This window comes from Dicentrarchus labrax, unplaced genomic scaffold (assembly GCF_905237075.1).
Source record: "Dicentrarchus labrax unplaced genomic scaffold, dlabrax2021, whole genome shotgun sequence".
Taxonomy (NCBI): Eukaryota; Metazoa; Chordata; class Actinopteri; family Moronidae; genus Dicentrarchus; species Dicentrarchus labrax.
The window spans coordinates 27,282,804-27,297,681 of record NW_026136706.1 but is presented as its reverse complement, the minus strand read 5'-3'; the positions used below and the strand labels follow the sequence as shown (position 1 = coordinate 27,297,681).

Below are 14,878 nucleotides of genomic sequence, written 5' to 3'. Positions count from 1 at the left end.
AGTGCTGTCCACATTTAAAATAGTTTTTGGAAATCATGGACATCGTGCTCCTCGCGGCTATGTTCAAAAGCCATGGGGGTGTGGGTGCCCGGGTAGCTCAGTGGGTAGAGCTGGCGACTCATGTCCCGAGGCTGAGTCCTTGCTGCAACAGCCCAGGGTTCAAATCCGACCTGCAGCCCCTTGCTGCGTGTCATCCCCTCTCTCTGCCCCCCTTTCCTGTCTGTCTTCAGCTCAAAGCCCAAAAAGAATATACTTTACAAATTTTTTTTTTAAAAAGCCATGGGGGTGTGTTAGTGTCCATGGCATATCCATGCCCCATGACATTCAAAATGAGTGAATCTTTGCAACAATACAAACAATAAAGCTTTTCAGTTTGAACATTAAATATCTTGTCTTCGTTGTATATTCGTTGAATATAGGAATTTCACTGGAATAGGGGTTTGTATTATCATCAGGGGCCTAATTTATAAATGTATAAACACATATAAACAAACTGAGAAATAAGAAACTGATTATGATGACAGAAATCTTGCAATAAGGGATGCACACATTTCTTGGGTATGTTGCCTGTTCTCAGTACAGCTTTGAGAATTCACTGGTTGCTCTGAAATTAAAGTTGACACTGTTCGTTGATCATGTACAACAACTGAAGGAGTAACTGGTTCATTATCAGCTGGATCTAGACTTTCAGCATTATGCTTGCAGTGAAGATGTTTTCTGAAGCCTGAGAAAGTGCAAAATCTGTGACGGCATCCATTCTGGTCACACACCAATTGAAACTGCTTACCAGGAAAAAAGGCATGGGAAAGTTTGAGATGGCGGACCAACTGCTGAATGCTGAGAAAAGGGGATTTGCACACAAAGCATCTAAACATCACAAGTTCCGATGAGGAGCTTTGCCCTGAGGTCCTTGACTGGGAGTTTCATGAGAGAGCCCGATGTTAATGTTGTAGATGGTGGTCTGCACAAATGTCAACATGCTGTTTAAGGCCTGGTCATAGGAGACACCAAACACATAATGTGCCTTGAAAAGTTCATCAAAGGCTGAGAGGGAAGACCTGGCCTTGCAGGGAAGGAGCACATTATCCATCACAATATAGTATTCATGGATGCTGTTTCTTGTCGTCCCAACTGCCAGGATGTAGGGCTGCCTCCGCTGGTCCGAGTGTTCCTGAAGGCTGCGACATGACTGTAAAATGACAAAAAGTATTACTACACATAACATTTTTATTGATTTTATTTTCACAAGGCCTCGACATGGAGAAGACACTGAAAAGAAACTGGTGCATTGCAAAAATAATTACCTCCACACCATTCATTCTGAAGAATTAAACAAGGAACTTCAACTGAACTCTATCCTATAAGAAGTTGTCGCAAACTGTTGTGTTTACATATCATCACTTGCAATTTATTCTGGTATTTGTGGGACATCACTTGTCTAAGTGCTGGAGTTTTGGAAGAGATTTAGATTCAGATATTTCCTAACTGAGGATTGTTCTATCCAGTATGCATGTTGAACAGTCATGCTACCGCATCGCTACCTGTGAGAAAATTCCCTTGTATCAAGTGAAAGGTACAATAATTAGCCAAAACATGTCTGTTTTGTTGGGTTACACTACACCATATTGGATGGTTTATAAAAAAATAAAAAAATCAGGATACACTTACCTTATGTAACTTCACTACACGATCCACAGCTTCCTGGATACTGATTTTGACAGCTCCCTTCTTACCACTTGGAGGTGGTGGCAGGAGGTAGACCAGCAGGAGAAGTGAGGCCATGTCACTATCCCAACCTGAAAAGGGAGAGCACATGCTTTGAGCATGAAATACACCTGATGAAAGCCCATGACACTACATTAAAGGTTCAAAAAGTTCTTGTCAATAAATAGTCAGCATCTAAAAAGGTGGCCAAATACAAACAGGTTATTATTTTATATCACTTACCTGGCACTTCATCATCCTCATCAGGGTTCTCCTCTGCAGACTGAATGAGGTAGTCAAGAAGGGGTGTCTTGCTGAGGTTTTTGGCTTGCTCTATTACTTTTGCCTTCAGGAGTGTTCCCCATTTCTCAAGGAGTTTTGAAGAAGTCTCAGCTCCAAACAACAGCTCAAAGTCCTGCAAGACCTAAAGGGGAGAAATCATGTGTAGGTTTATTTGATGGTGGTAGTGTTCACAGTTCACCTCGCGACCCTATTTGCATTCTAGTCAGCAATCTCGCTCCCCGGTGTCGGAAAACTAGTGCCCACCAAACTGCAGAGCCACAGTTTGGGTGGGGCTGCTATTGGCTCACAAGCTGTTTCACGCAAATGTGGATGCCTCTGGATTGATTTTGTCGTGTCCCCATTTGGATGTGGACATGGGTAGTGTGAAGGTTCCTTGTCTGGTAGACACCGGCTCCATGCTGTCTACAGTGCCATCATGCTAGCGATGTCGCTTCCCAGGGTGTTCCAGGGAAAGTGAAGGTCAGTGGTAAGAGGGGTTGGCAGATTCCTAGTGGTGTAATGAAAATCGTGGCTGCCACATGTTCTGAGCAGTACTCCGGGTCTGCGGTGCTGTTCGAGCCTTCAGAGGTTGGTTTGCCTGCTGGATTGCTTGCTTCCCCTTCTTTGGTTCGTGTCATCAGGGGCACCGCCTACATACCTGTCATTAATGTTGGCTGTAATGATGTGGCTTTGTACCCCCACACTGTTGTCGGCACACTGGATTTTGTGAATGTGGTCAGCCTTCCTTCAGGGGTCACTGAAGTGCCATCAGGTGTGGCCACTGTGTGCAGCAGGTGGCGAGTGTGGATTTGTCACCGTTTTCTGTGGAGGAACAGGGTGCAGTGAAGTCCCTGCATAAACATTACTCCTCAGTCTTTTCCATCAAAGACACTGATCTGGGCTGTACTAATCTCATCTCCCATGATATCCCTTTGGTAGATGATACTCCAGTGAAGCAGCGCTATAGGCGCATCCCAGCCTCAGAATATGAGGTTGTGAAGGAGCACATCAACCAGCTACTTTCATCCCAAGTAATTTGTGAGAGTAGCAGCCCCTATGTGTCCCCTATCGTGTTGGTACGGAAGAAAGATGGCAGCATGCGCATGTGTGTTGACTATAGGCAGCTCAATAGGAAGACGCGGAGAGATGCCTTTCCTCTGCCACGTATAGAGGAGTCTCTGGATGCATTGTCTTGTGCTTGCTGGTTCTCAACCCTGGACTTGACCAGTGGTTATAACCAGGTGCCAGTCACTGAGGCTGACCGGCCAAAGACTGCGTTTTGTACCCTTTTTGGTTTGTTTGAGTGGAACAGAATGCCTTTTGGGCTCTGTAACGTGCCCAGCACCTTCCAGAGGTTAATGCAACGCATCTTCGGTGACCAGCAGTGTCAGTTCTTGCTGTTATATCTTGATGATATTGTTGTGTTTTCCTCTACTGTGGAGTAGAGGAAAATGGAGAGTGGTGTTGGAGCGACCTCAGCGTGAGGGCCTCAAAGCCAAGCTCAGCAAGTGCTCATTCTTTTGCAAAGAAGTGAACTATTTGGGTCACGTGATCTCGGCCAACGGTGTCTCCACGGATCCAGGCAAGATTGAAGTGGTTGCCAATTGGCTGATGCCCACTACTGCCTCAGAGCTTCGTTCTTTTCTTGGTTTTGCCAGTTACTATTGGTGCTTCATGGAAGGATTTGCTAAACTGGCAGCTCCTCTGCATAGGGCTGTGGCTGAATGTGGTGGCACTAAGACCAGCAAGAAGGCTGAGCAGTGGCTTTCTAGGTGTTGGACTGATGAGTGTAACCAGAGCTTTGAAATACTGAAAGCTAAGCTCACCACAGCACCAGTGTTGGCTTATGCAGACTTTTCTCTTCCCTTCATTCTGGAAATTGATGCAAGCCATGGTGGCTTGGGTGCAGTCCTTTCTCAGGCTCAGGCAGGCAAGGTGAGGCCTATAGCCTATGCTAGCAGGGGCCTGCGACCCACCGAGAGGAACATGGTAAACTACAGCTCCATGAAACTTGAGTTTTTGGCCCTTAAGTGGGTACTTGTTGGGTAATAAATGTGTTGTGTAGACTGATAACAACCCCCTCAGTCATTTGTCTTCTGCTAAGCTGGCTGCTACTGAGCAGAGGTGGGCAGCCCAGTTAGCTTCTTTTGACTTTGAGATAAATTATCGATCAGGGAAGAGCAACACCAATGCAGATGCTCTCTCCCATCAGCATCCGTCTGGTCCCCAGGACATCGCTGTGATGCTTCCAGGCACTGCGATGCCCAAGTCTTTGCAGCAAGCTCTGGGGTTGGGAAAGGCAGAGGCCACCCAGGCTGCCATTGCAGCCTTGCCCCAGCACACTCTTTCCGAACTCCGTCTTGCTCAGCAGTCTGACCCTGTGATACAGGAACTGTTGCCTTTTTGGAGGGAGAACCAGCCTCCCAGTCGTGAGGAGCAGGCACGCCTCTCCCAGCCCATGCTGGTTTTGCTCCGGCAGTGGGATCGCCTACTTGAGAGGGACGGTGTCCTGTATCGAAAGGTGTGTCGTCCTGATGGCGCCGAAGCCATGTTTCAGCTGTTGTTGCCAAAAGCATGGATAGATGAGGTTCTGACCCAGGTGCACCAGGAGCATGGTCACCAGGGGGTGGAGCGAACATTGGCGCTCCTTCGGTCCCAATGCTACTGGCCTGGTATGTCTTCTGAGGTGGCTCAATGGTGTCAGAGATGTGAGCGGTGTCAAGTGGCCAAAGATGTTAACCCAGAAGCACATAGCTTTATGGGGCATCTTTTGGCCTCCCGCCCTAATGAAATCCTTGCCATCAATGACACAACTCTAGAGCCAGCCCACAATGGTTTAGAGAATGTTTTGGTGCTTACAGATGTTTTTAGTAAGTACACTGTGGCTATCCCTACTCGGGATCAGCGGGCTGCTACTGTGGCCAGGGTTTTGGTGTCGGAATGGTTTTATAAGTTCAGCGTCCCTGCTCGTTTGCATTCTGACCAGGGCCGTAACTTTGAAAGCACCCTCATTCAGCAGTTATGTGACCTGTATGGGATCGTAAAATCACGCACTACCCCATACCATCCAGAAGGAAATGGTCAGTACGAGCGCTTCAATCGGACGCTCCACAACTTGCTGCGTACTTTGCCAGTGTCCCGGAAAAGGGATTGGCATGTGTGTCTGCCTCATGTGTTGTCTTGTTATAACACAACTCCCCACCAGTCAACCGGAGAGTCACCCTTTTTCTTGATGTTCGGGCAGGAACCCAGACTGCCGATTGATTTCTTGTTGGGTCGAGTTGAGAGTCCTGTGGGTGGCTCTATCCATGAGTGGGTTCAAGAGCACCAAGCCCGTTTGCATGTAGCATTTGAAGGAGCACGAGAGCGCTTGAAACATGCTGCTGATCGGCGGAAGTGAGTTCACAATCAGCATGTCAGAGATCTGCCATTGCAGGAAGGGCAGCTTGTGTATTTGTGTGACTTAAGCGCTAGGGGGCCCCAGAAGACCCGGGATCAGAGTTCTGTGAGGTTTGAGTTTTGTGTTGAGAATGCCTAAAGAAGGCGGCGCAGTGTATACTATTGTGCCAGTGGACAACGAGACCAAGGTCAGACGGGTCCACCGCACTATGCTGAAGGCTGTTGTAAGGGTGGACTCACCTGGTCATTCCTCTTCTCATAACTCTCCCTCCAGGGAGGAACCACCCCCAGCAGAGGAGCCTTCATTTGAGTATAACTTGTTGGTCTCAGACCAACAATCTTATGTGGCCACTTCTGCCATGCCCTCCACCAGATCAGCTGCGTCCCAAGTGCCTGCAGCAGCTTCGGGAGCATTAACATCTCCAGCTCTTCCTTCTGTCACTTGGCCTGATTCCAGTAACATGGGCCCACGCCAGACCACACGTCAAACGGCTGGTCAGCATTCAAATGTGCATCATTTCCCACGGTCCGCTGGAGATGCTCATGCTGCGAATGGGTGTGTCCCTAAACAGGTATGTGTGTCACTATAGTAATCAACTGCAGTATTTACAGTTAAACGTAGTGACGCTAATGGTATGTATTCTATCATTAGGTGTAACGTGTGATCAGCTGATTGGGGTCGCGGCTGCTTTGTCCTATTTCAAACGCTGCTGCTTTGCTTTGCCTAGTCTCCACGCTGCTTGGCTGCGGGGCTGCTCTTGCTCCGCTCTGTTTGGCTTCATCAGTATGGCAATTTACAATGGTGACCCCAAACATGTAAACTCAAACTATATAAAGGAAAATTAGAACCACAAGAGTCAAACCATACAGTTTTATACAAGCATATTTTTAAAACCAAAATTTTGCCCAGGCTGAGGCTGAGACGGGATACATTGGTATTCCCATGACATTTTTTTCTTGCCAATATGGCACAAGGCTGAAGTTCATTGGCTGTGCTTGTCATTTATCAATTATCACCTGCTATTTGATAATCTGTTTTCATAAGCAAAATGTCTACAGTCAAATACTATGAATTCATCTTCAATAAATCATGCACTTACCCATACTCTTCCACCATATCAGCAACAATGATGTTGACAAGATCACGGCATGTCCGGTCCTTCATCTCTTCTCTCATTGCATATTCTTCATTGCAAGTATCTTCTCCCCTGCAGGCTTTTGTTCCAGAACTCTCTTGACAAGCTTGACAACAGGAAAAAGAAAAAATTTGATCAGCATACAAAAAATTGTTATGCCAAAACATCCAAAATTTACAACATAAAGAGAAATGTTCTACAGAAAAACACCTGCTCTTTGGCCTGTGAAGAACTGTCATCAATATGCTGACTTTGTGGGGACTTCAGAATGGCGTCATGGGTGCACTGTCTTTTTGGAGACATCAGAAAGGAATCATCAATGTGCTGTCTTTTGGGGACATCAGAGAAGTATCACGTTCGGATGAGCGTGACGATAGTGACAAGGTGTCTGTGCATGAGGATGGGACAGGAGAGTCTGAAAAGAGGGAACACAATATTTTTAAAAACATTTTCAAGAGACCTCTTCATCGACCTCTGTTCTAGTGTCTTCCAGCACATATATGTCTGTCTCAGTGGGTATGCTGAACTTCACTTTAGCTTTGAATACAAAAAAAAGTTAAATGAAGCCTGGAATGTATTTCACTGAGGTAAATAATGAGCTTTCAAGCTCTTTTATTATTGTAGTGTACCTGAAGATGAAAACATTACATAATCCATGGAGAAGCCCATCTCAATTCCCTATACAATGGCCGCTCTGTGGTAGCTATCCAGAGTAGTTAAAGGCCATTTCCAGTCATAATCAATGCTTGTCTCTGAAATCCCGTTACCTACGACCAGTTCATCTCATACCATCCATACACCCAACTGCAGCGTGTGGACGTTTATATTCAGTTTTGTTCAAGAAGCGATCATTTTGTCAATGTTAACGTATGGGCACTCTGTTCACTTTTTTTTTTTTTTTTTTTATCGTTTTAAAAAGATAATTTTAACCACCCTCACCCGGAAATGAATAATGCTGACACCGTCGTAAGTTTGAATTTGGTTAAAATTATCTTTTTAAAACCATTTTTTCTTTTCAAAAATGAATGGACAAATGATGAAACTTGCAACCACAATACAATTTTTAAATATGTCCGGTGTCCATACGTTAATATTGACAAAATGATGGATTCTTGAACAAAATTGAATATAAACATCCACACGCTGCATTTGGGTGTATGGATGGTATGAGATGAACTGATCATAGCCACGTGCCTCGTTAGCATTAGCTAAAAAGGTTTAGCGTTAGCTAAATTGAAGACACGTGCCTTGTTAGCGTTAGCTATTAAGTTTGACATTAGCTAAAAACGTTAGCATTTTTAAGTTGGTTATGAGAACTAAAACACGAAGAAATGCTGAATATTCTGCATTCAGGGTTTCTGCAGTTTTGAACAAGTTAAATTCAAGACATTAATGAAATTATTATTTATTATTATTATGAATTAAATTTCAGACATACTAATGCATTTCTCCAAAAAAATATATAAATTAAAAAAAAATGTAAAAGGCAACAGAGGAAGCGGCAAATGAATCATCATGAATCATGAATAAAATCCTGCAGAAATCCTGTGCATTATTCACTTGGTACTTTCTTACCTACATTCCCGTGAAGCTGATGTAAGCACAAAAATGTCTTCGCTCACTCGGAGCAATTCGTTGGCGATATGGCTTCACTCCTCTCTAGTCAACCATCACCGTCTCTGCCAAAACAGTTTGCCGTAGTGTGGAAGAGGACAAATGGTAACATGTGTCTGGATTCAACCAATGAGAAGGCGCAGCGACCTTATGACGAATCGAAACCTAAACCTACATGCAGCCGGGAAAGTTTCAATCAACAGTTGGACTCTCAGGGAGTCCATCATCCTAAAATAAACACTTGAATAACTCTACACCAGCATTATACTTAGAGACAACACCAAAGAGCGTTTCTGGTACCCCCCGAAAAGTGTACTTAGTGCCTATTTGACACCTAAGTGTATAAAATTCTACTCTGGTCATCAAAACTCTGGGATTTTAACACTTTGGCATTTACTGTGCAGAAAAGTTTTGCAGCGTACGAAATTTGCCCTTGTTTTTTCATCTGTTAAATGTTCATCTGCAATTGTCAGTCATTGGAATTGTTTGTTAACTACCAGTTTCCTCCTGCTTCCAGTCTTTGCAGTAAGTTAGGATACACATGGCATGGGTCTACCTCTGTATAGGACGCAAAGATAAAATTGATGTCAACCTCCTGACAACTAACTCTGGGAGGAAGAGAACAGGGATTTCATGAAATATCAGTTTGTCCTTTCACATTTTGCAGCTGCACGACATAACTCTAATATGCTTGAGGCTCCACATTACAGCAACAGGTAGCCTTATCATTTAAGCTGTAAGCCCAGAAACCTGGTAAGTAAATTGCCCCAGCTGGTCCGTCACACCTCTCACCAAGGGAAACCAGAGGGACAAAAAAAAATCAATCAGTTTTCAGTGTTGCTGCCATTTATGAAACTCAATTCACTTAAATTCAGTTTTATTTGTATAGCACCAATTTATAACAGAAGTTATCTCAGGACACTTTTCAAATAGAGCAGGTGTAGACCGAACTCCTTATAGCTGCCCAAACTCCTTAAAGCAAGTTCAAACTAGATCTCATTGTATAGTTTTGATCCATCGCTTGCTGTGCAGACAAGATTTCCAGTTATTTCCTTTATCAGATGGACAACATATTACACAGATGTGAATTAATAATTTACCCCCTCTGAGCTTTGTGCTCTGCATTAAAATCATAAAAGTCGGTTCACACAAAGAAGAGTATCCTAAGATTATCACCTAATGTGATTTAAATGTAATGAGCACATGAATTTGTACCCAAAATTACCCTCAGTAATTCTGCCTCAATAATTATCTACCTAGAAGAGGAGGAGAAGACAAGGACTCATAGCAGATACATAAGACTAAAAGCTGGTATTGCAGGCTTCTGGATACTGTGAATACATGTCTCACATATTTCAAATATTGCAGAATACAATTGGTATTTTGATTTGTATTTGTTTGGTTGAGCGTGTTTTCTTTTTTATTTTATTGTCATGTATCTGGTCAGCAGTGATAATGATATTTTGCTCTTTATGCAAAGAAAAAGAACGTTTCAGTGAGTCTGTGACAGGTTGGTGAGTTTGAGTGACTGACAGTGTGTTTGAGGTAGGATCATAATATTTTTAAATGTTTGTTGCTTGAGTGTTCCTTAAATTAATATTTAAAATTTAATATTAAAAAATATATAAAAAATATCAGTCACGCATAATTCTTAAAACAAGTACTATGAATTCAATAAGTGTCATTCACCTTCATCTGACCGCTGTCGTACCAGTGATTTCAAGCTGAGCTAATGACTCAGATCGTTCACCAAATAAAACGTGGATAAGTCAAGTGGAGAAAGCAAGAAAAAAGCTCCTGCTGTTGCCTCAGTTTCTTGTCATGTCATTATCAAGCACAGACTTTATTGTCAAAAAGACAATTTCTGACAGCAAATTTCTCATAATAATCCACACAAGCAAGAAAACAAACCATATGGAAGAACTGCTGGAGCTTTTGATCATCACATGATATGAAGTGCTCAGACAATCTATACCTATGATGAAGATCATACGAAACAGTCGAAAGCCCCAAAAAGCAACTAAATGGTCTCTGGGGGAATTTCTTAAAATTTGGCACAAATGTTCACTTGGACTCAAGGATGAAATTATTATATTTTGGAGGTCAAAGGTCAAAGTCATTATGACATAAAAAAAAGTTTTTGGCCATAACTTAAAAACTCATGACCATATTTCACAATGAATTGATGACACTTTACCATGACAAACACGTTTTTGGTCATAACTTAAGAATTGATGCAGTAATTATTACACATGTTTATTAAGAGATTTTTAACCCATAGGTCAAAGGTCAACTTCACCGTGACATCATAATGTCCTGGAAAACACGTGTGGCTGTTATTCAACACCATAACTCAGGAACAAAAGTGGAATTTGTAATCATATTTCACAACTGATCAGACACTAGATTGGTGACAAGGTCACTGTGACTTTAAGGAGCATTTCACCCGTGGAAACATTAATATTTATTGAAAGTGGGTTATATATGTAGTCAAAATGTAACATACATTTTGAATTTAGTGCCTATTTGAGAGAGAAAAGACAGAAAGTTACTTTAGGACGCATTTGTATTAAAGACAACTCCCACAATGCACAGCTCCGCAAGCCGCTCCCACTAACACTACCAAGGACTACAACAACGTGAATGTTAACCATTTATTTACAGAAATATATCAACAACAACAAAAATAAATATGTTAACAATGACAGTTATAGTTCCTCCTGAGCGTCCTCAACTTCTTGGTGCCCGCAGTACTGGCCATCTGGAGCTGGATATTTCTGTCGGATAGCCTGCACCACATAAGCGGGTAAAACGACACGATGGCCTCGACCCAATCTCTTGCCTTGCAGGACCCATTCCAGAAAGGCTGTTAGGCGATATTGTCTACAAGACATTGAGCACACAGTTAGCGATGCATGGTCTTTGTGTTTAGCGTGCCACAGTAGTTAGCAATGCAACTGCAATCTGTTTGTGCAGTAAAGAAGGTAGTTCAGTTGGCTGACGTTACGTATTAACCGGGAATAACTTTGTGATAATAAGTTGTGTACATACATGCCACGTTGCTATAAGACAGAAAATAGAAACACTCACTTTACAGTCAGACGTCCATGTGTCCGTAGGCGCACAGCGAGAGCACAGGCACCAGCAGTCCGCCCCAGCTCGAGCCAGTCCGGGCTCCTCGTCCGCGACAGGCAGGTCCTCTGCCTCGGCTGCAGAAGCCTCAGCTGCTCTTCGCTATATTGCGGCTCATAAAGGTAGCCACGAACATCTGATTCGACCATCATACTTTCGAAATTTCTTCCATATTACATTGATTAACATAGTCGTAACGTCTCGCTCCACAGCGCCTCCGCTTAGCTTCCAAACAAGATGGCGGTTATATTTTTTAGTTTCTGCAAGTGAAGTCCCACCCACTGATCTGTAATAGGTCTGTAGCGTGAGTGAAACAAAAATGAGGAAGTAGTGTTTGTAGTCTCACCCCCTCTACAGAGATATGAGACTTCCTGCTTCCAATGACGCAAAATGACGATTTTTACATCATTGGAAGCAGGAAGTGCAACACTGAAATCCTTATTTCTCCCCTCTCAGGGAAAGTGAGGGAATGATGCACGACCATTTAAAAATATGACTGGGGTTCTAATGATACAAAGCTTAATGCAAATGGGTGAAGTGTCCCTTTAAAAATGTATTTTTTGCCATAATTTAAGAATGAATTAGCAGATTCCAGATTTCACACACATGTTGACTGTGATGACAATGACTAAACAATTTAATCTCATTCATTCTGAATTTCACCTGACTGCAAACAGCGTATTGGAGCATGAGTGAGTGACTTTCATGGAGAGGATTCACAATTAAAAGTGCCAGGAGAAAACAAAATCACCACATTTAGTATAGCTGAGCTAATACCTATAGCTAATGTGTACCTGTCAATACATTTATGATAATCCTTCATTAATCAGTTCAAACATGTAGTATATTTACTACAATCTTAGTGATAAATTCTCTTTATACCTTTTATGTTATTCCTTCACCACATATCATGTCTTCATCACATATTTTATATTATATTGACTATGAACAGATGTGGATGTAAACTGCAACTTGACTGGTTGGTGGAGGAATATAACTCTGGGGTGGTAATTCTAGTTTGCATCGGGTGGCCTGGTGCACCGGCACTGGGCTCCTGGTGGCAGTGTGGGACATGGTCTGAAACAAGGTTGATTTCTATTAATATTATTAGTAATAATATACTAATATATATAATAAACGAGCTAACGGCATTAACGCGGAGCCACGCAGAGTACCGGGAGTCTGATGTGTTTCACTGAGACATGGCTGCACAGGGACATATCTGTCCAGAACGTATCTGTCAATGGCCTCCACAGTGTCCGGGCAGACCGGGATTGTACCGAGAGCGTACCGACAGCTCTGTGGCCCGGATGCTGAACTGCTGGGCGTTGGACTCCGTCCATATCATCTACCGATTTGAAAGTGTGACTTTAAATTATATATATTCTTAATATATGTATGTCTATTTCATATGGAATATGTAACAAAAGTAATTTCCCCCTGGGATTATTAAAGTATGTCTGATTCTGATTCTGAATAATCATACAGTATTATGTTATGGGTATTTTGTTTGCAGACACCTCCTTACCGCCTTTCCCTCTTGTATGTTTATAGAAATATAAATATATATGTATACTCATGCATATACATTTAAAGGATATATGGAAAAAAATATTCCCCCCCCAACCATTTTAACAAAAAGGGAATTAAAAAAATTTTTTTTTAAAAAAAAAAATTTTATATAAATTTTGGCCCCTTTTCCCCCTTCAAACCCTCCTCCCTTTTTTTAAAAATTTTTCCAAAAATTTTTTTTTTTTTTTTTTTGATTTTTTCCCCTTTTCCTTTGTAGAGCCAGGCCCTCCCCCTTTTTACCCCAACCCCCCCCCCCCCCCCCCCCCACAAACAACAAACAAACAAAAAAAAAAAAAAAAAAAAAAAAAAAAAAAAAAAAAACCCAACTCCCCCCCCCCCTTTATAAAAAAAATTAAAAAAAAAAAAAAAAAAAAAATTTAGTCCAACGTTCAAATTAATGCAACCAAAGAAACACTGTAACTAGCATATCAAACTGGCCATAGCTGTCTTGCTTTGAGAATTCTACAATGTTTCATTATTCAATTTCATTTCAACACAAAAAGTAAAGGCGTGTGACCTATTTTCCACTTATATGTGGACAGTATTTTTTGTTTATGGTAGACACGCAGATCATATCAAGTGTTATGCTTATCCACTGAAGCTTCATTCAAGTCATAATATCAGCATTTTAGAAAATAGAACTGTAATGCTAACAAAATTCTCAGTCAATGCAATTATGCCAAGTACAGCTTTATGTCAAACACGAAAAATAAAGGTGTGGCCTGTTTACTTTTGTATGAGGTAATTATTTTGTTCATAGAAGACACACAAACACACACAAAAAACATACTAGCAGTGAGCAGATCACATAACATGAGAAAAGTTCACGACCTTCCCCGCCAAGGGAACGCCATCCTGACAAATACAACAAGCTGAGGTGTGTCCAGTGTCCATTACATCCAGGGATTCATCAAACTGTAGTGAAAAATATTCACAGTGTGAATTCTTTGAAGTCTTTTAGTCCTAGTCGATCCACATCCCCTGACATTTCCTCGACCCTCCTCGCCAATGTACTGGGGCCAAGCTGGACACTGCGGAGTGCGGTTTTGATGTCGTCTTTGTTTTTGAAGCCGTTGAAAACCGTCTCTGCAGTGATGGCCATTGCCTCCTTGAATCAATCGCCATCTGTAAAAGGCTTCTTGTGTTTAGCCAAAAGGTGACTTATACGAAATGAAGCTTCAGTCGCAGCCTTATTTTGAGCAGCAGGTTTTATGAAAAGCGACTGCTGGGCCTTCAAACTCGCTTTCAGCTCAGCACCTTTCCTAGCGAGGATTGCGCTCTTGGCGGGGAAACTGAATTTGTCGTGGTTGGTGTTGTGGTGCCGCTCAAAATTTCCTCTTTTAGACAGCGCTAGAGTTTGGTGGCACAGCATACACACACACTTGTCTTTCACCATTGTGAAAAGAAATTCCTCTTCGCATTCTGGATGGAAATTATACGTTTTCAACTTCTTTCTTGGAGCCTCCGCCATGCCAGCTGACAACATTGCAGTCTATCGGCTATCACCTGCTACTGCCATATATTGTAGTTTTGCGACAGTTAATGTGCCAGTATCCTTCTTTGATCTTATTGGTCAATTTAATGCAGCCTGTTACGCTGAAAAAATACAGCGACTGGGTAGAGAGAAATAGAGAGATAGAGAGAAAGAGAGGCGCTTGCAAAACTGAACATTAATCAGCCGTAATGTATCTGTGTAATTATTTTTCTATTATTTTCAGGATTTACAGGGAATTTTTCAAAGATCTACCAGTCGATCGTGAACGACGGGGTTGGCGACCACTGCTGTAGAGCATTTATGAGGTCAGGCACTGATGTTGGCCGAGAAGGCCTGGCTCGCAATGTCCATTCCAGTTCATCCCAAAGGTGCCTGATGGGGTGGAGGTTTACTCCCCTCCATTCCATGCTTGGCATTGGACTTGACGATGTAAGGCTTGCATGCAGCTGCTCAGCCATGGAAACCAATTCCATGAAGCTCCCGCCGCATAGTTTTTGTGTTCACATTAATGCCAGTGGAAGTTTGGAACTCTTCAGCTATGGAA

General features: G+C 42.5%; 1 protein-coding gene and 1 long non-coding RNA gene across 5 annotated transcripts in view; both read right to left on the bottom strand.

The window, feature by feature from the left end:
• The window catches only part of LOC127365278 (contactin-associated protein-like 5), a 293,853-nt gene that overhangs the window by 79,438 nt on the left and 199,537 nt on the right, over positions 1-14,878 (bottom strand). The window lies entirely within an intron of this gene.
• On the bottom strand, positions 809-6,606 carry LOC127365398 (uncharacterized). Its single transcript, XR_007885201.1, has 4 exons — positions 6,486-6,606; positions 1,948-2,128; positions 1,669-1,796; positions 809-1,189 (listed from the first exon to the last, which is right to left on the bottom strand). It is a non-coding gene; the product is annotated as an uncharacterized LOC127365398 (long non-coding RNA).